This window comes from Mustelus asterias, chromosome 12 (assembly GCF_964213995.1).
Source record: "Mustelus asterias chromosome 12, sMusAst1.hap1.1, whole genome shotgun sequence".
Lineage (NCBI taxonomy): Eukaryota > Metazoa > Chordata > Chondrichthyes > Carcharhiniformes > Triakidae > Mustelus > Mustelus asterias.
Window position 1 is genome coordinate 22,623,947 of NC_135812.1, and position 21,615 is coordinate 22,645,561.

Here is a 21,615-nt window from a genome sequence, read left to right on the forward strand (position 1 = left end):
AAACTGAGGGCCACAGCTTTCTCCAGCACTGGGAGCTTAGAAGTGCTGGCATGCCAAGCAAGCTGAGCCAGCAGTGATAGTAGTTGCTGGAGGTGGGATGTGGCTAGAAACACAGTCAACTGGTTTCTCCTTCTCATCTGCAGTTCGAAGTTAACCAGCAGATCACCTTTGGGTTAGAGTTGAATCACTTAATAACAGGATTGCCGAATGGGCAAAATGATCTAGCCATCCTGTGCCAATGACACCTGGATGATACTCTGCAGGCTCAAGAACAGCACCTAATGGGGACACAGTCTCTACACCTCCCAACCACAGCTTGTCACAGCAGTGCTGATGGCTCCCCAGGGCCAGGCAAAGGTTGGGGAAAAAAATTAAAAGGGCAGAATTTTGTGATCGAAAATTCAGAACTCTGCTCAACAGTGGAAATTTCTTATTCCTTGTAACCTTCTCCACCTGACGTCACAGGTGGCGAAGAAGGCATATGGCATGCTTGCCTTTATAGGACAGGGCATAGAGTATAAAAGTTGGGGTCTGATGTTGCAGATGTACAGAACGTTGGTTCAGCCGCATTTGGAATACTGCGTCCAGTTTTGGTCGCCACACTACCAGAAGGATGTGGAGGCTTTGGAGAGAGTACAGAGGTTTACCAGGATGTTGCCTGGTATGGAGGGGCTTAGTTATGAGGAGAGATTGGGTAAACTGGGGTTGTTCTCCCTGGAAAGACGGAGGATGAGGGGAGACTTAATAGAGGTGTATAAAATTATGAAAGGCATAGATAGGGTGAACGGTGGGAAGCTTTTCCCCAGGTCGGTGGTGACGTTCACAAGGGGTCACAGGTTCAAGGTGAGGGGGGAGGTTTAACACAGATATCAGAAGGACATATTTTACACACAGGGTGGTGGGGGCCTGGAATGTGCTGCCAGGTAAGGTGGTGGAGGCAGACACACTGGGAACGTTTTAAGACTTATCTAGATAGCCATGTGAACTGAGTGGGAATGGAGGGATACAAAAGAATGGTCTAGTTTGGACCAGGGAGCAGCACGGGCATGGAGGGCAGAAGGGCCTGTTCCTGTGCTGTATTGTTCTTTGTTCTATTTCCTAGACCAATGCCCATTTAAGACAGGTGATTCAAAGCCAGCTCAATAAGTCTTAATGGAGTGACTTTACCATAACATGAGACTGAGGCAACATAATACATAGCCAGGCAGTGGGGTGAAAGGTAGTGCACAAATGATTGGTGAACTTAAGAGGGAGGTGTTATGGAGTTGAAGGTTTCAGAAATAAGATGGGTAAAGATTAAAGCACAAATTCATTTTTAAACAAGTCAATGTAACTGGGCAATGACAGCATTAATAAATTAGCATGTTTTGGATAAACTGCAAGCTTAGTTGGTGGAATACAGAAGCATCAGAACAGTTCAACTTGGAAAAGACAACAGCACAGGTGAAGACTTCAGCAGCAGGCAGACTGAGGGGATCTGAAGCTCAACCTGGCGTCAAAAACACATTTAATACAATGTACTAAGCCCAATGTACATTACCAAAATAATTCATTTTTTGTTTAAAATTTTATTGAAATATTTGTACAGCTCTTCTTGAAACCCGTTTAGATGATGCCAATCTGCAAAACAAGAAAACAAAGTGAGCAGAGTATAAAATACACCATTTCACAATGGCCATGCAAGTCAAACATCATCCCAGTGCTTCAAAGGTATACCACAAATCCCTTGCATACTAAATTACCTATCATTGGAAAGTCTCTGGGAGGCATAGCAACTTTGCACAAGAAGCCAGGAGGGACAACACTCTGGAGAACAAGTGCTGAACTTGTCTCTCAGAAGGTGCTGCTAATAGACAGGAACAAGAGGCTGCAAACAGTGGAAAAGCAGAGATAAATGTTTGTGCCATAGATCGAGGAGGATGTTTTTAAGGGTTCAATTTCTGTTCAAAAGATTAAGAACAAATGGGACTCTTAAAGATGGAAGTTAACAGGGAGCTGTCAAGGTGTGACCTACAGGTGAAAATCAAATCCAGAAAATTCAGACAGAGTGGAACCATCAAAAGGTCATTGCAAGTTTTGATTGGTCATGGTGGAGAGGTGAACATCTGCTAACGGGCTGAGAGTGACTGTTCCTTTAATGCTGCATATGCCAGAGAGGTGGTGCAAAGTAAAATCGTTTTGTATGATATATTTTGGTTGTGTTCATGAAATTTAACATTTTCTCTAGTTTGATGCCTTAGTCACCTGTTTATCTTTGATCTATGTTGATTTTAGTTTGTTACAGTAAAAGTCTTAAAGTGAAACATGTTCCTTTGGTTATTTTCATTGGTCTTTTGGAAAATTCATCTTTCAAAAAGTTATTAGACTACACGATTGTAACGACATGCACCTTCTTGAAGGCAACTTCAGGTGTTACGTGCCTGTGTACATGCACAGGCTTGGCAATGGGACACAAATGAAAGCAGGAAAAACTAAGCACACTTCCAGTTGAGCCATGTCTATTTTGCCCTCAAAACCGTCTCAACTCTTTCAACAAGGTATTCCTGCACCTGCCATCACTCATGCAGTTTAATTTAAGCAAGGTTGCAGCTGAATGATGGTGCATGAGAACTTGTACCTTTTACATGACAATGGTGGAGAAAATTCAAACTACTGAAAGGTTTGCATGCAGCTTGGGGCAAAGAATAAATAGCTGACTGAGGAGGAAATAAGTTAATTCAAGGATCTTATCGCTGGCCATCCTTGGAAAGTGCACATCAATTTGGTAAGTCCTCCAGTCATCTGCCAGAATTTGTTAACAAGGCTTGTATGTGAATAGCCAATTTGAAAGGAGCACAGGATTGTTGGTGCCTGGTGAACCTATCCCCAGTTAATCAGCAGCTCAAGAGCGAATAAAGTTGTCAAAACATTCAAAATGGTTACCTTATTAGCAACATCCAATGCATCATAGTCTGGGGCCAGACGGACGTAGGCTTTCTTCTCACCATCGGGCCTAAAGAGACACCAAACATTATAAACCAGGGATAAACATGCAAGAGATGAATGCATAACCCAAAGTTGATCATTGTGCATCAGCGGTTCCTTTGAATCAACTTCTTCATATTGATCAGATGAAACAGTTTCCATCATTTACACAATGACCCAATGGCATCTATTCCCAATTTCACAGTTCCAACAAGATCACAAGTCAGGTTTGAACAAAGGTTCTCAGTCTCTCTCTCTAAGAGTACCAATTCTAGTCCTAATGCCATTTTGTAAACCTGTACATAAAACAAACAATTGTGACTTCAAATCTGAGTGTTTTACAAAGAATATCCCTCCTGTCAGAACTTTGCTCCTTACTTTGGGACCTATACAGTTGATTTTACATCACAGAAGCCTGCATATTTTATCAGGGCAATAGAATTTGTGCATGCAGCACTATTTCCAGAGTTTACCTCAGGTCGGTTAGCAACATAATCTCACAGCACATTTTTCCATTACATTTCTTTCCCTGGTAAGTTCTCACTCACTCTGGTTTTTCCCACAGTTAAAGTCATTCACTCTTGAATTTTTAAAAGTCTCTATAAAAATAATCTTTTCGTTTTTTTTTTAAAAAGGTAAAATATCCTTTACACCATGGAAGTAATATGGTCATGATGAGTAACCAGAAAAAACATTTAATGTTCCATGATACTGGACATAGTCTTTAAAAAAATCCCATTGCACCATTACTTCCCTGATGCACAGTTCATCAGTGCCACTTAAAATGATCAATGTGACTTATACTTCAGCAGGCTGACAACTGAAAGAAGTTTTATTGCATAATCTAAAACTACCCACATTTGCAATGAATGCTAGGAAAATGGATAACTATAATATGCTGCACTGGTCATCATCCACTCCCCAGATGTAATTTGCTATCATGCTGATGGACACATTTCTAAAGCTTACTTCAGCATCAAGAAGCATGCAAGTGAATTTAATCACAAATACACCAGGAATATGATTCCTCTTTGCAACAAGTCAGATGAAGTGGCCTGCCCTCTCAGGTAGGCAGAATATCCCATGGCACTATTTTGAAGGGCAGAGTTCTTCCATGTCCTGGCCCACATTTACCATCAGTGTCACTAAAAGGTAGCCCCCGAGACAACAATCTTTTAGAAATAACCAGCTTGACAAAAACAAGGTGCACAAAGCAAGTTAATGAGGTGTAACTATCTTTTTTTAAAAAAAATGTGGCACTAAATTAACGAAGGACTCGCTGGTCCTGACAGACTAATTTTACATAAAGTTTTCGATCAAAAATCCCATGATTCGACTTTGTGCACCAATTTTTATTTCACTCATGTGGGAAAGCAGAAATCCAAGCCGCAGAGATCACTAGATTTTTCGCTTTCTTCAAGGCCAGCAATATGTGCCATCACTTTGCAACTGCCTGGAAAATAAGCCTTCATTTCAATGCTATCTGTGGGACCTTACCATCTGCCAACTGGCTGTCATGTTTCCTGTGTAGCATTTACGTAATGCCACCTGCATAGTGCTGGTGGTCTTAATGGTCAAAAGTAGTAATTTTTCTGATATACAATAAACTCCCAAATTTAGTTCCAGATAAATTTGAATTTTCTGACGCACAGCCTTCTGATATTAGGACTTGTATCTACAAATGTCAAGATTCAGATTAAATTCTACTGATTTCTGCACTGTTAAAAAGCAAACCTTTCTTGACATTTACATATATCTTCAAGCACGCTCCAACTTAGTCTCTTACTTTATGGATTACAATTTCCCAAAGTGGTTATCGTAAACTTTTCCCCAACAGTCAAAGTCCATTAGTAAACCACCACAGAGCTATCAATATTAATCCTGAAGCAGTTCAGAGACATGTCTCACCCTTTACTAAGCGTTCCACTGTATTTTACTGGACATGAATTTACTACGAGCTCTCAGGAACACTAACTGCAGCATTGTCACCAAGTTGGCAACTCAGTGTTACGGCTTAAAGGGTTCACTGTTTCTAACTGCGCATTTTAAAGGACATGGCATAACCATTTCAGCCTATTTTACCAAAGTCCGAGTGACAATGCTAGGAAATACCTTGGTTAGGCAAGCTGCAAATGGAAGCTCAAGGGGCAATTAAGCAAAAAATCTACTAAATCCAGTCTATAAATACCTTGTTGCGTGCATTCATTGATTTGGGAATCCTTTTGTTTCCTCCCAATTTTCCAAGCATTCAAATTTAAACTTACGAGTCCTTGAAATATATTTGGGAACATATTTCACCGTTTTGGAAAAATATTGCTTTCTGGGTATCTACCATTCAGTATTCGATTTCAATGTTCCATTGCTCACCTGATAAGAGTGTTGACTTTAGCTACATCGATATCATACAGTTTCTTGACAGCCTGTTTTATCTGATGTTTGTTGGCTTTGATATCAAAATGAAAACCAAAGTATTGTTGTCCTCAATTTTCTTCATTGCGGACTCAGTGGTCAGAGGGAACTTAATGATTGCATAATGGTCCAACCTGTATAAGACATGCAGAAAAGCTTGAATTTAAAAATCTGTTCATAGAAAGGTAGATACAAGTTCTCTAATGGAAAAGAGGAACAACACTTCAAAAGGAATTACCAAGTATCAATATTAAACTACATTGTATCTGCAGATTAAGGTGCATCAGTATAATATTATGATAATCATATAATTCTCATGCTTTGATCGCTAAAAAACATCATTTGCACCAGTTAAGTTCCTGCAGATTCTCAACTCGGGGATAAATTAACAAACTCCCACAACTCTGCCATTTTCTTCCTCCTATTCAATGTCAATTTTTGTATTCAGTCTGAAGTAAAAACATCTTACTGTGCATAGGTAGAATGGGAGCCATAAAGCACTTACAACCTAAATGCAAAAAAGCTGAAAAGCCATCAACATCTTACTATTCCAAACCTTAAAACAGAGGACTAGTCAACCCTAAAGACTCAGAGGATGATTGTAGTTTAAGGGGAGCACAATGGTAGAACAAAAATTGCCCAAGTTTGATCCTGGATAAGTACGGAGTTAGGGAATCTTAACAGGAACAGCACCATAATCAGTCGGTGTATGCATGAAGAGCAAACAACACCATTTACAACCCACAGAACAATGCACTACATCAGAGTCTGAAAGAGAATATGACTCAGCACGTGGCTGAGGATCCTATTCTTTGATGTGATTTACCTCAGCCTTCCTTGAACAAACTTTTCTCCTGCATCTACTTTTTCCAGTTCTGATGCAAGGTCAATCTGAAATGTTAAATCTCCCTACTCGCTCGAGAATTCCTGACCTGCAGAGCATTTTCTGCTTTTACTTCACATTTCCAAAACCGCAATATTTTGCTTTTCTACAGACAAGAACTTTTACCCTTTCCACTTGTGAAGGACCAATAGTTAATTTTATTGTGGCGAGGGTTTGTAAACTTTATTTTAAAAAGTTAAGCAGTTTGAAAACATACTTGTTCCTCCTGGGAGCACTCTTTCTGGGGTACTTGGGTTGCCTCCTCAGTCTGAGTGTCTTTGGTCTCCTGAAAGTAGGTGTTGTCCTAATTTTCTTCTGCCTGTGACTATGAACTCCCTTCAAAATGGCTTTCTTTGCTTTCAAGGCCTTGGATTTAGCTTCAGTCTTGGCAGGGACAGCTAAAGAGGAAAAGCAGCCTTCAAATTATACGTCCTATATCTCAACATTTTTGCCCCAAAACAAACAAACACCTATTCCCAAATGCAAAGTTACATGCAAGTTGACAATCAACGTTTTAAAAAGACATATTTCAACTTTAAAAAACTGAGCAGGTTTCCTTTTTAATATTTAAAACAGCAAAGTAATGGGATTGCAACACTCGTGACGGACACCGGCAGACTCAGTTTCCACAATTATCAGTGTATTCCCTCTATCCATAAGTTTGGAGCTTTCCAAGACTCCTGGACCACATGGTAATGGCATTCAACACAGAAACACTGCCATCAGGTAATCCCAAGCAAACCAAAATTACATTTGTGTCTAAGCATTCAGTCTGCTGGTCACAGGGGAATCTGGACAGTGATCAACACTACTGCCTCACAGCACCAAGGACCTGGCTTCAAATCCAGTCTTGGGTGGCAAAACAGTCTCCCCCTGTCTGCATGGGTTTCCTCCGGGTGCTTCGGTTTCCTCCCAGCATCCAAAAATGTATAGATTAGGTGGATTCCCCCTTAGTGTCTAAAGACGTGTCAGTCAGGCGAATTTAGCCATGGATGAATGCAGGGGGTTGGGGGAAGAGCCTGGTTGGAGCACTATTTCATACAATCGGTGCAGATTCTTGAGCTCGGATAAAGGGTCATTGAGACTTGAAACGTTGGCTCTATTCTCTCCCCCCTCCCAAGACACCGTCAGACCTGCTGAGTTTTTTTCCAGCATTTTCTGTTCACATACACGATTTCAGCATCCTCAGTATTTTGCCTTTATATCAGACTCGATGAGCTGAATGTCTTCTTTCTGCACTGCAGGGATTCTATGTATTTAAAAAGATATATAAACACGAGGATTCCCACCTGCAGCAGCCTGAGGGGGGCCCAGTTCTAGTGTTACGGCTTAAAGGGTTCACTGTTTCTAACTGCGCATTTTAAAGGACATGGCATAACCATTTCGGCCTATTTTACCAAAGTCCGAGTGACAATGCTAGGAAATACCTTGGTTAGGCAAGCTGCAAATAGAAGCTGAAGGGGCCATTAAGCAAAAAATCTACTAAATCCAGTCTATAAATACCTTGTTGCGTGCATTCATTGATTTGGGAATCCTTTGTTTCCTCCCAGTTTTCCAAGCATTCAAATTTAAACTTACGAGTCCTTGAAATATATTCGGAACATATTTCACAGTTTTGGAAAAATATTGCTTTCTGGGTATCTACCATTCAGTATTCAATTTCAATGTTCCATTGCTCACCTGATAAGAGTGTGGACTTTAGCTACATCGATATCATACAGTTTCTTGACAGCCTGTTTTATCTGATGTTTGTTGGCTTTGATATCAACAATGAAAACCAATGTCCTCAATTTTCTTCATTGCGGACTCAGTAGTCAGAGGGAACTTAATGATTGCATAATGGTCCAACCTGTATAAGACATGCAGAAAAGCTTGAATTTAAAAATCTGTTCATAGAAAGGTAGATACAAGTTCTCTAATGGAAAAGAGGAACTCAACATTTCAAAAGGAATTACCAACTATCGATATTAAACTACATTGTATCTGCAGATTAAGGTGCATCAGTATAATATTATGATAATCATAAATTCTCATGCTTTGATCGCTAAAAAACATCATTTGCACCAATTATGTTCCTGCAGATTCTCAACTCAGGGATAAATTAACAAACTCCCACAACTCTGCCATTTTCTTCCTCCTATTCAATGTCAATTTTTGTCTTCAATCTGAAGTAAAAACATCTTACTGTGCATAGGTAGAATGGGAGCCGTAAAGCACTTACAACCTAAATGCAAAAAAGCAGAAATGCCATCAACATCTTACTATTCCAAACCTTAAAACAGAGGACTAGTCAACCCTAAAGACTCAGTGCATGATTGTAGTTTAAGGGGAGCACAATGGTAGAACAAAAATTGCCCAAGTTTGATCCTGGATAAGTACGGAGTTAGGGAATCTTAACAGGAACAGCACCATAATCAGACTGTGTATGCATGAAGAGCAAACAACACCATTTACAACCCACACTGGAAAAGCCACAGCACTTCATCAGAGTCTGAAAGAGAATATGACTCAGCACGTGGCTGAGGATCCTATTCTTTGATGTGATTTACCTCAGCCTTCCTTGAACAAACTTTTCTCCTGCATCTACGTTTTCCAGTTCTGATGCAAGGTCAATCTGAAATGTTAAATCTCCCTACTCGCTCGAGAATTCCTGACCTGCAGAGCATTTTCTGCTTTTACTTCACATTTCCAAAACCGCAATATTTTGCTTTTCTACAGACAAGAACTTTTACCCTTTCCACTTGTGAAGGACCAATAGTTAATTTTATTGTGGCGAGGGTTTGTAAACTTTATTTTAAAAAGTTAAGCAGTTTGAAAACATACTTGTTCCTCCTGGGAGCACTCTTTCTGGGGTACTTGGGTTGCCTCCTCAGTCTGAGTGTCGTTGGTCTCCTGAAGGTAGGTGTTGTCCTAATTTTCTTCTGCCTGTGACTATGAACTCTCTTCAAAATGGCTTTCTTTGCTTTCAAGGCCTTGGATTTAGTTTCAGTGTTGGCAGGGACAGCTAAAGAGGAAAAGCAGCCTTCAATTATACCTCCTGTATCTCAACATTCTTGCCCCAAAACAAACACCTATTCCCAAATGCAAAGTTACATGCAAGTTGACATTCAACATTTTAAATTTTAAAAAGACATATTAACTTTAAAAAACAGAGGTTTCCTTTTTAATATTTAAAACAGCAAGGTAATGGGATTGCAACACTCGTGACAGACACCGGCAGACTCAGTTTCCACAATTATCAGTGTATTCCCTCTATCCATAAGTTTGGAGTTTTCCAAGACTCCTGGACCACATGGTAATGGCATTCAACACAGAAACACTGCCATCAGGTAATCCCAAGCAAAACAAAATTACATTTGTGTCAAAGCATTCAGACTGCTGGTCACAGGGGGCAGGGGAATCTGGACAGTGATTAACACTACTGCTTCACAGCACCAAGGACCTGGCTTCAAATCCAGTCTTGGGTGACTAAACAGTCTCCCCCTGTCTGCATGGGTTTCCTCCGGGTGCTTCGGTTTCCTCCCACCATCCAAAAATGTGCAGATTAGGTGGATTGCCCCTTAGTGTCTAAAGACGTGTCAGCCAGGCGAATTTAGCCATGGATGAATGCAGAGGGTTGGGGAAGAGCCTGGTTGGAACACTATTTCATACAATCGGTGCAGACTCTCGAGCTCTGATAAAGGGTCATCGAGACTTGAAACGTTGGCTCTATTCTCTCTCTCTCCCCCCCACCCCCCAAGACACCGTCAGACATGCTGAGTTTTTTTCCCAGCATTTTCTGTTCACATATAAAATTTCAGCATCCTCAGTAATTTGCCTTTATATCAGACTCGATGAGCTGAATGTCTTCTTTCTGCACTGCAGGGATTCTATGTATTTAAAAAGATATATAAACATCAGGATTCCCACCTGCAGCAGCCTGAGGGGGGCCCAGCTCTAGGTCAGGGGCCCAGCTCCAGGTTATGAGCCTTGCTCCTGCCCAGAGTCCCAGTAGCAATGGCCAAGTGTGAGAGATCTCCATCTCACACCTTCTGGGGAAAAAACCCCGATCTGCCGCCCAGCGCAACACAGGAATCAGGAGCAGGAGCAGGCAAATTCAGCCCTTCGAGCCTGCTCCACCATTCAATCAGATCATGGCTGATCCCTCCCTGCTCTCAGATCCAGCCGCCCCAGGGAACGCTTCAACTCTGGAGCCGCTTCAACTCTGGAGCCAGGCGCTGTGACAGAGAGAGGGCCATTGTTCCAGCTGGAGGGGGACAGGAATCCGCGGCCTCCCGCAGCCACCACTACTATCCGCCCCGCATTCACCACGTTGCCAGGCGGCGGATCTGAACCCGCAACCCGGCTTCAAATATCCCCGCTCGAACCCAGCCACCCGTGAGGCAAAGGCGCTGCTCGCTGCCAGGGGAAGCCACTGGCCGCCGGGTTGCCTGCTCTAAGGGGGGAGGTTTAAAGCAGCCGCCATCACTCCACGCGCACCTCACCTTCCTCCTTCACCTTCGAAGCCATCTTGGGAAAAGAGAGCGAGCACGGGGCCGCCCGGGCTAAAGTACACGGAGCAGCGACAGATCTCGCGAGTCTTCTCCTCTCGCCCCGCCCCCTGCCCACGCTGAGCCCCCTGGGAGTTGTAGTCCTGGCCCAGGGTTCATTGTTAGTTGGTGACTGAGCCACTGTCTCCGTTAAAATTTAAAGTTTGTTTATTAGTGTCACAAGTAGGCTCACATGAAGTAACAGGGAAAATCCAAAATTTTGACTCATTTGAAGAAGTTGCAAATCCGTGAGGTAGGTGAAAATTTGTAAATCCATGAGATAGGTGCAGAGTTGCCATGCTCCCACTGCATCCACAAAGTCAGAATCAAAGTTGTTTACATATATTATTTATTGGTTATCACCAGTAGGCTTACATTAACACTGCAGTAAAGTTACTGTGATAATCCCCTCGTCGCCACACTCTGGCGCCTGTTCGGGTACACTGAAGGAGAATTTAGCATGGCCAATGCACCCTAACCATCACGTCTTTCGGACTGTGGGAGGAAAACAGAGTACCCAGAGGAAATCCATGAAGACACAGGGAGAACGTGCAGACTCTGCACAGCTAGTGATCCAAGCCAGGAATTGAACACAGCAGAGAAAGTGGATAGATAAAGTAAAAAGAAACAGATCCTGCGGTGAAGCAGCAGTGCTAGCCACTGTGTCACCATGCCGCCGGCTCTATTACAATCTCTTCTCAAGCCTTTCATATGTTCTGAAATATATTTATCAAACATGATCAGAAGATTCTACTGGACACACACACACACATATATATATAAAGGGATCGAGGGATCTTTGCTTTATTATTGTCACATGTATTAGTATACAGTGAAAAGTATTGTTTCTTGCATGTTATACAGACAAAGCATACTGTTCATAGAGTACATGGGGAGAAGAAAAGAATAGGGTGCAGAATGTAATGTTACAGTCATAGCTAGGTTGTAGAGCAAGATCTTGATCAGCCATGATCATAACGAATGGCTTTTTATTTGTTCATGGGATGTGGGTGTTGCTGGCTGGGCCAACATTTATTGCCCATCCTTAAGGGCATTTTTAGAGTCAACCATATTGCTATGGATCTGAAGTCACATGAAGGCCAGACCAGGTAAGGACAGCAGATTTCCTTCCCTGAGGACATTTGTGAAGCAGATGGATTTTTACAACAATCAACAATGGTTTCATGGTCATCATTAGACTTTTAATTCCAGATTTTTTAACTGAATTCAAATTTCAACCCGGGTCTGCAGAACATCAGCCTGGCTTTCTACTTTATGAGTCCAGCAACAATACCATTACGCCACTGCCTTCCCAGGCTCGAAGGGCCAAATGGCCTACTCTTGTTTCTATTTTCTATGTTTCTAGTTGTACGTCGGCACAGGCTCACCAAAGTCCTCGTTCTGTGCTGTTTTATCTACGATATGCAAACCTATATTCATAAATTAAGAAATTGACATCTGCACCAACATCAATTATCAAGGAAATTTCCTGTTTAAACTTGTCATCCTATAATTCCAGTCTCCCAACAATGGAACTGTTCCCATCACTCCATTTGGCAAGAGGGCATAAGTACAGTATGACCATTTACATAGACACGGCCAATATAAATGTGAAAATTCAAATTTATAACGGGAATATGAAAATGACAAAATGTTCAACTTTGAAGCAGAATGAAATCCAACAGTGTATTATAGTTCAATTATCCCCTTGCCTTTCAATGACATTTGGTCTTGATTCCCCTTTTTGCAATGCCACATGTGAATGACTACTGATGATATATTAAAATTCTTATCTCTATACTTCTATCATTCTTCTCCAATGGTACTCTTTCCCCATGAAGGTAGCTTCATGTATAATTATCCCTCTCTCACTTTGTATATTTTTATCTGTCTTGAGAAAAAGTACTTATTACTGTCTTTCTTCCACATTCCAGCTGCTACTACACATAAATATACATATAATTTCCTCATGATGCTTTGAGCTATGCTTGGGTAAAGTCTCCATGTTCCCAATGGGCTGCTTTCCCCGTTGAGGGCGAGATCTAACTGGTGGTGATTTAACCTGGGGCAGCACAGTGGCACAGTGGTTAGCACTGCAGCCTCAGTGCCAGGGACCCACGTTCGATTCCAAACTTGGGTCACTGTCTGTGCGGAGTCGACACATTGTCCCCATGTCTGCGTGGGTTTCCACCCACAAGTCCGAAAGACGTGCTGGTTAGGTGCGTTGGCCATGCTAAGTTCTACCTCAGTGTACCTGAACCGGTGCCAGAGTGTGGAGACTAGGGGATTTTCACAGTAACTTAATTGCAGTGTTAATGTAAGCCTGCTTGTGACTAATTAACTACTACCTCAGTCGAGGGAAATAGTTGAAAAGGTGGGGCCTTCATGAATAACCTCAGCCAGTACAGGAATTGAACCCACGTTGTTGGCATCACTCTGCATCACAAACCAGCCATCCAGCCAACTGAGCTAAACCAACTCCCATGATTTGATTTGATTTATTATTGTCACATGTATCAGCATACAGTGAAAAGTATTGTTTTTTTGTGCGCTATACAGACAAAGCATACCATTCATAGAGAAGGAAATGAGAGGGTGCAGAATGTACTGTTACAGTTATAGCTAGGGTGTAGAGAAAGATCAACTTAATGCAAGGTAAGTCCATTCAAAAGTCTGACAGCAGCAGGGAAGAAGCTGTTCTTGAGTCGGTTGATACGTGACCTCAGACTTTTGTATCTTTTTCCCAATGGAAGAAGGTGGAACAGAGAATGTCCAAGGTGCGTGGGGTCCTTAATTATGCTGGCTGCTTTGCCGAGGCAGCTGGAAGTGTAGACAGTGTCATTGGATGGGAGGCTGGTTTGGTGTGATGGATTGGGCTACATTCATGATCTTTTGTAGTTTTTTGCAGTCTTGGGCAGAGCAGGAGCCATACCAAGCTGTGAGACAACCAGAAAGAATGCTTTCTCTGGTGCATCTGTAAAAGTTGGTGAGAGTCGTAGCTGACATGCCAAATTTCCTTAGTCTTCTGAGAAAGTCGAGGCGTTGGTGGGCTTTCTTAACTATATTGTCGGCCTGGGGGGACCAGGACAGGTTGTTGGAGATCTGGACACCTAAACAGTTGAAGCTCTCGACCCTTTCTACTTCGTCCCCGTTGATGTGGACAGGGGCATGTTCTCCTCTATGCTTCCTGACGTCGATGACAATCTCCTTTGTTTTGTTGACAAAAAGTATGCTCGCTTACCTGTCATAGGATTGACGCTGACTTCATTCAGTATCCAGAGCGATAGCTCGATAGTTATTTTTGAAAGAAGCAAGTAGCAGCAAGGCACAAAGAAAAGTGAAGCTTAGAAATAAGGCAGTATTGGGGTGATGGAAACTGTTGTTGCTGACCGTGGTCATGAAATCATAGAAGGTTTAGAGTACAGAAAGAGGCCTCCTGGCCTATTCTGTCTGCGCTGGTCGAAAAACGAGCAACCCAGCCTAATCGCACTTTCCAGCATTTGGTCCATCGCCATGCAGGCCTGGGATGACTTGCTTAACATGCAATCTCCAGCCATTAGAACACGTGGTCCACAGGGCCTGGGGTCCAGGTCTGCTTTCCTGTGCCCCAACTGGCCAGATCCAGAAAGTTTAAGTTTATTTATTATTGCCACAAGTAAGCTTACATTAACTTTGCAATGAAGTTACTGTGAAAATCCGCGAGTCGCCACACTCCAGCGCCTGTTCGGGTACACTGAGGGAAATTTTAGCACAGCCAATGCACCTGACCAGAACGTCTTTCAGACTGAGAGAGGAAACCGGAGCACCCGGAGGAAACGCATGGGGAGAATGTGCAGGCTCCACACAGACAGTGACCTGAGTCGGGAATCGAAGCCAGGTCCCTGGTGCTGTGAGGCAGCAGTGCTAACCACTGTGCCACCGGATCTATTTTTTGAGGCACTGGAAATTCTGAATTTGAGATGCGAATCAGACTTATATTTTTTTAATTTCTCAAATCGATTATAATATAATGCTACACAGGGTGGAGTGATCAACACTGACTAACAGAAGTAGCTTGACAAAGGGTCATCTGGACTCGAAACATCAGCTCTTTTCTCTCCTTACAGATGCTGCCAGACCTGCTGAGATTTCCAGATTTTCTCTTTTGGTAACAGAAGTAGCATGGTCTGTTTTTTCCTGTATATAAATCTTGGCTGTGACTTGCACTTTGAGTGGCAGAACGAGTAGAGAGGGACTCCCTTCATCCCTCACTGTCAGGGCCCAATCGATTATGACCTGTGCAAATCTGTTAAAAAGCTACAAGCAATGGAATGTTGCATTTATCACTGTTGTTGACGCTTTGTTAAATTGCAGCAAGCAATTTGGACTTCTTTAATATTTTCAAGTAAACAAAAGTTTTTTTTTCAATAAAAAAGATTTAAAATTGTTATTTTTCAATCTTTCTGAAATTTCTAAATTACCTATTTATTAAAACACTAGACTCTCCACATAGAGCATGCCAAGCACAATTTTGATTCATTTGAAGAAGTTGTAAATTCATCAGGTAGGTGAAAAGCTCTACTGCTCCCACTGCACCCACAAAGGCAAAATCAAAGTTGTTTATATATATTTTATTTATTAGTGTCACAAGTAGGTTTACATTAACTCTGCAATGTCTGCAATGAAGTACCCTGGCTCAGCAAGAGTACTAATACAATTACTTCTGAGGCTGTATAAGGCTCTGGTCAGACACCATTTGGAGTATTGTGAACAGTTTTGGGTCTAATATCTAAGGAAGGATGTGCTAGCCTTGGAAAGGGTCCAGAGGAGGTTCACAAGAATGATCCCTGGAATGAAGAGCTTGTCGTATGAGGAACGGCTGAGGACTCTGGGTCTGTACTCGTTGGAGTTTAGAAGGATGAGGGGGGAATCTTATTGAAACTTACAGGATACTGCAAGGCTGGATAGAATGGATGTGGAGAGGATGTTTCCACAAGTAGGAAAAACTAGAACCAGAGATCACAACCTCAGGCTAAAGGGATGATCCTTTAAAACAGAGATGAGGGGGAATTTCTTCAGCCAGAGAATGGCGAATCTGTGGAACTCTTTGCCACTGAAGGCCGTGGAGGCCAGGTCATTGAGTGGTCTTTAAGACAGAGATAGATAGGTTCTTGATTAATAAAGAGATCAGGGATTATGGGGAAAAGGCAGGAGAATGTGGATGAGAAAAATATCAGCCATGGTTGAATGGCGGAGCAGACTTGATAGGCCAAGTGGCCTAATTCTGCTCCTATGTCTTATGGTCTTATCAAGACTACTGTGCAGAGGTAACTGAGTCCATGAACCAACTTAGTTTTATTTTTTTAGGTGAGTGAACAACTTTTGAAAGTTGAACAGTTTGAAACAGATAGTTGGATATGATTAGGTTGTTTTCCTGTATAATTTATTTATATTCATAATTTGAGTTCTCTGTAGGGAATGGATATCAGGTAAAGATTAAAGAACATAAAGGAGCAGGAGTAGGGCATGTGGTCTTTCGAGCCTGCTCCGCCATTCAATAAGATCATGGCTGATCTTTTCATGGACTCAGCTCCACTTACTCGCCCACTCACCATAACCTTGTGCAATTGTCCAGAGAAAGTTAGCAATTGCCGGGTAAACCATTGCATGGGGACTTCCTAGAGGGATTCCCCAGTGCATCATTGGGGTATGCCCTAAATGCGACACTGGGGAACTGGGAAGTTATGGCACGGGCTTTGAGGAAACAGCTGCACAACAGCAGAGCAAAGAAAAACACATGAATAATTTTGTGATTGAATCAATGGGTGGTGTAAGTGAGGAACTCAGGACACCAGATAATTTCAAGACAAAATTATTTTTCCCTTGTTTAGACCGGATGATTTCTGAACTTGAGCTCAGATTTTCTACTGTCAAAGCAGAGCTCAAGCATTCAATCTGCTTTAAAAATCCTTTCTCTCTGCGGAGGACTGAAATGTGTTTGCAAAACACTACAAAATAGAATTACAACCAGAGGAAGTATTTGTTGCGAAAAATTTAAAGGTCGTAAATGAGAGACTGGTGAGAATCTTGACATGAAAGACATGTACAAGCTGTTAGACTCTTCATGTTTCTATCTGACAAGGAAGTGGTACAGGTTACACTCACCATCCCAGTGAGTAACTGCAGTTGTGAAAGGTCATTCAGTGCTTTAAGATGTCTCCACACCCGACTGAGAAGTGCAAAGATTTTGATTTGATTTGATTTCTTATTGTCATATGTATACAGTGAAAAGTATTGTTTCTTGTGCGCTATACAGACAAAGCATATCATTCATAGAGAAGGAAAGGTGAGGGTGCAGAATGTAGTGTTACAGTCATAGTTAGGGTGGAGAGAAACTTAATGCAAGATCGGTCCACTCAAAAGTCTGATGGCAGCAGGGAAGAAGCTGCTGCCCGCCTCCATGTAAGGGTTTACCTGGCAATTGCTAACTGCCCCTGGACAATTGCACCGGGCTGGGAAGCATCCGACAAAGTGATTTAAATTGCTAACTTTGGATGATCCTGCCAGTTTAACCCTAATAGTTACTCTGAAAGAGTTAGAAGACACCAGCCTCACATGGGATACTCCGCACGCACACGAACCTGCAGGGGACCTCCCACAACACCCCCACCCCAACCCCCCCTCCAGGTCCGTTCCCTTACCCCACTCCCGGTCCACCCCCTTATCCCCACTCCCGGTCCGACCCCCTTCCCTCCGCTTCGGCCCACCTCCAGCTCCGACCCCCTCTAGTCCGGGTCCCCACATTCCCCTCCCCTGGTCTGACCCCACCTCTGTCCCTCTGGTCCAAACCCCCCTCTCTGGTCCAGGACACACACCCTACACACACCCCCTCCAGTCCGAGACATCCCCCTTGCGAACCTTTCAATTGAAAGAAGTGCCTTGGAATCTGTATCTGATGATTTGGCCATTGACCATTTTGCTAAAATGCAAAACATAAGATGCGCACTGACACCTCCCCAACCCCAGAAAGAGTAACGGTAATCTCTTTACCTTTGTTTTAAATATGGTGACTGAATAGGATAAAGAAAATATTACACAAAAAGCATGTGCAGGGAGTGTACATGGAGAAATGCCAACAATATTCCCATCACACCCTCATCAAAACCCCATTGAAAATATTTCCATAGAATCCCTACGGTGCAGAAGGAGGTCATTCGGCCCATTGAGCTTGCACTGACAGCAATCCCACCCAAGCCATATTCCTTTAACCCCATGTATTTACCTTGTTAGTCCCCCTGATACCAAAGGGCAACTTAACATGGCCTTTAAGGCTAATCTGCACATTTTTGGAATGTGAGAGGAAACTGGAGCACCCGGAAGAAACCCATGTAGACACAGGTTGAATGTGCAAACTCCACACAGAGAGTGACCCAAGGCCGGAATTGAATGCGGGTCACTAGTACTGTGAGACAGTAGTGCTAACCACTGTGCCATCGTATCACTTTAAAAGAAATATTTAAAATAATCACCATGTCTGCAAAGTAACTGTTTAATTTCCCGTTTGTACTTGTGTGTGTTTGGTGGAGAGATGGCGTCCTGAGCAATGAGTCCTTTTGGTATGTAGCAACGCACAACTATAGCAGTCTTTAACTTGTAAGAAATAAACACCCTTATTCTTCACGGCCCATTCAGTTATGTTGAAAGCTCGCTCATGAAAGCATCATTATTCTTTTTGATTTCTGTATTGTGAAGGATAAAAAAGTTTGCAAATTTGCACTATTGTTCATCTACTTATTCTGTGCAAATTATATTGTGTTTATGAGATATTGGTTTATAGCTTGGATATCTTTTCAATACAAGATCAATCATCTTTTGGCAGTGGAGAAATCCATTAGGGACACATTCACTGCACCCACTCTCTTTCCCAACACCCTGTTGCAACTCACATGCAATGGGCAGGGTGAGGGTTGTCAAGGACAATCTAGCCTTCTGTTCCCAAGAATAAACACAGGGGTTGTTTCTGTTGTTTAACATATTCAACACAATTGTACATTAGTTTGGTTACTGTACTGTTACTGGTGTCTTATCTATATCATTGCTTCTGCGCTGCTTTGACTCTGCATAAATCTGTATTAGTATCCATAGAATCCGGACAGTGCAGAAGCAGACCATTCAGCTCATCGAGTCTGAACCAACTCTCAAATCTCCCAAAGAGCACCTAACCCAGGCTACATATCCTCCCCCTCCCCTCCTCCCCCCCCCCCCCCCCCCCCCCCCACCACCTCACACTTCCCCCCCTCTCGCCCGCTATCTACATAACGTTGTGCATCTACTATGTCTAATCCACCTAACCTGCACATCTTTGGATTGTGGGGGGAAACCAGAGCACCCAGAGGAAACCCACACAGGCACAGGGAGAATGTGCAAACTCCACAAAGACAGTCAACCAAGGCTGCAATCAAATCCGGGACCCTGGAGCTGTGAGGCAGCAGTGCTAACCACCGTGCCACCCAAGTGTTTAGGTTGTGAGAAGAGATCTGACAGTGTGTCTTTTCCACTCTCAGATGGTCGGAGAATGTGATGGACATGCAATGTATTTTCTAATAAATAATTCACCCTAATTAAGGCTGAGCTCGCGAACAAATGTCAGGGAATAAAGATTCAACCCTGCATATAGAAACTGAAATCTCTCTGTGAGCACGAGAATGTGGGAAAATCTGGAGTTGGACTAATGCTACTGCAATAAATTGACTGAAAGATAAGGTGAAGAGAAATGGAGGCCAGCTTGGTTGAGAAACCAAGAAAGAGCATGTTGTATGGGATCTGAAGAATATAATGCAAATATACAGTAACTCAAGGTTAAATACCCTGAGACAATTGCTGAATTGCAAACAAAGACAGAAAATGCTGGAAATTCTCAGCAGGTCTGACAGCATCTGTGGAGAGAGAATGGAGCCAACGTTGAGAGTCTGGATGACCCTTTGTCAAAGATTCCAGCACTCAGCATTTGCTTTTAACTAAATTACAAAACACATTCCAAATTATAAAATTCCAGCAGGTGGCACTCAAGTAATAACATTTGATGGCAATTTTATCAATGACGTCATCAAAATGTAAAAAATGTCATAAGAAATGGATAAAAATAGACGTTAAAAGAAGCGATATTTTGTTTTATGTACCCTTTTATTGATTATATGTTCTCACTGCCGGTAGTCATGAGATCAAAAGGATTCAAATCATGACATGATAAAGGATATCACTTTTAAAAACTTACCATTGTAGAACTCCCAGAAACAGCTCTCTGACCTCTCGAGGTGGCATTGATATCTATTGAGATTGGGGCAATATGCATTTACATTAAAAAGAAGGCTATACTCCTGGCAGACTTTCATCTGTTCTCATACCAAACTTCTGCTGGGACAGGTCGCTAGCCTGTCCTCAGCTGTTTATAGCTTGAGGAGCGCTACTCTACAACAAGCATGTTTGACTAAGAATCTCTCCTGCTCTATAGACTGCCATTGATGTGTTGGAAGGATTTTGCAGGTTGATACTCAACCTGTTAGCCGTGTTATAAATGCACCTTCCTTAGCCATCAAGTCCTGGGATGGGATGCAAACCCGGAGCTACTGTTACACAAGATCTCCACAATATATAGAGTGATATTTATATAGACATACAGGATCAAAACTAGCCATTTGGCCCAATAGGGCCATGGAATTCTTTCACCTCCACATCAGCATCAATCCACCTTCTTTCGTCTCATCCTACGATCATGTTTATCTATTCTTTTGTCCCTCATTTTTTATCCAGCTTTCTTTAAATACATCAATACCATGCGCTTTAACCTTCTCAATTAGATTCTAGCCTGTAGCTCATTGAAAGGGTTAATAATCACACACGTTTAAAAATGACATAAACTGCTATGAGAAAAACCGGAGGTCTTTATAGAAGTCGACACAGATAAGCATCTGTGAAAATTCATTAAATCAGACATCTGGACATGGGAGGAGAGAGTGATATCCACAAACACAGACACAAACTGGGACATCAATGATAACTTGTAACTATTATGAATTAGGTCAGCTAACATGATTAAGTCTTCATGCTGATTAGATATTATAATTAGCAGACGTGAAATGATTGTGATTGGTTTTAATATCTGTATCTTATGCACAATATAACCTTAATCAATAGCTGTGAGTGGACAGAGATAATTCCTATACCTTGATTGGTACATGTTAATTACTTGTAATCAAATTTGAAACTATAACTGCTTATGTATTCCTGAATTCTGTATTCTGGCTTGTCACAGACTGTGACCTTCCAGGGTTCTCCTTACAGCTTGCATTATAACAGTTGTTTAAGAGAACTCAGTGACTTGGTCTTGGTTACTTGAAGGGAACAAAGTTGTGATTAAATTAAAAGGCTGAACATCAAAGGCCGCAACACTCATTCACAGGTATCTTTCACCTCTGTCGATAAAACACCTAACATCAAATTTCAGCCTGTAGTTACAGCTATTCCCAGCTATTCATGATTCTGGGTATAAGACATCCAATTCTCACAATTACATTCAATCATAGAATATCCCAAGAGTTCATCCACTCTTGAATAGGTCACTGTTATATTCTGGTAATCCAACAGTTTCACAGAGGAGTCCTCGTATTTCCTCCAAGCTAAAAGCTTTACACAACGATCAGAACTCTCTGTATATTCGTCCAGCCCCATTTATCCATTCACATCTGGGTGGCTTTCAGTGTGGAGCTGACCCACATGGCGCTTTAGACAGTAAAATGCATTGTAATCTCAGAAACTACACTGAGCAGTTTACCAACTGTGTAACGCCAGATC

At 42.2% G+C, this 21,615-nt stretch overlaps 2 non-coding genes and 1 pseudogene across 3 annotated transcripts; all 3 read right to left on the minus strand.

The window, feature by feature from the left end:
- Positions 1-1,548: 1,548 nt before the first annotated feature.
- Positions 1,549-21,492, minus strand: LOC144501874 (large ribosomal subunit protein uL23-like; annotated as a pseudogene). The gene is made up of 7 exons (XR_013499215.1): positions 21,336-21,492; positions 20,039-20,091; positions 10,565-10,691; positions 6,474-6,654; positions 5,332-5,507; positions 2,923-2,992; positions 1,549-1,620 (listed from the first exon to the last, which is right to left on the minus strand). The product of XR_013499215.1 is annotated as a large ribosomal subunit protein uL23-like (transcript).
- Positions 5,651-5,722, minus strand: LOC144502154 (small nucleolar RNA Z17). Its single transcript, XR_013499291.1, has one exon. It is a non-coding gene; the product is annotated as a small nucleolar RNA Z17 (small nucleolar RNA).
- LOC144502151 (small nucleolar RNA Z17) lies at positions 8,251-8,321 on the minus strand. Its single transcript, XR_013499288.1, has one exon. It is a non-coding gene; the product is annotated as a small nucleolar RNA Z17 (small nucleolar RNA).
- Positions 21,493-21,615: the final 123 nt, after the last annotated feature.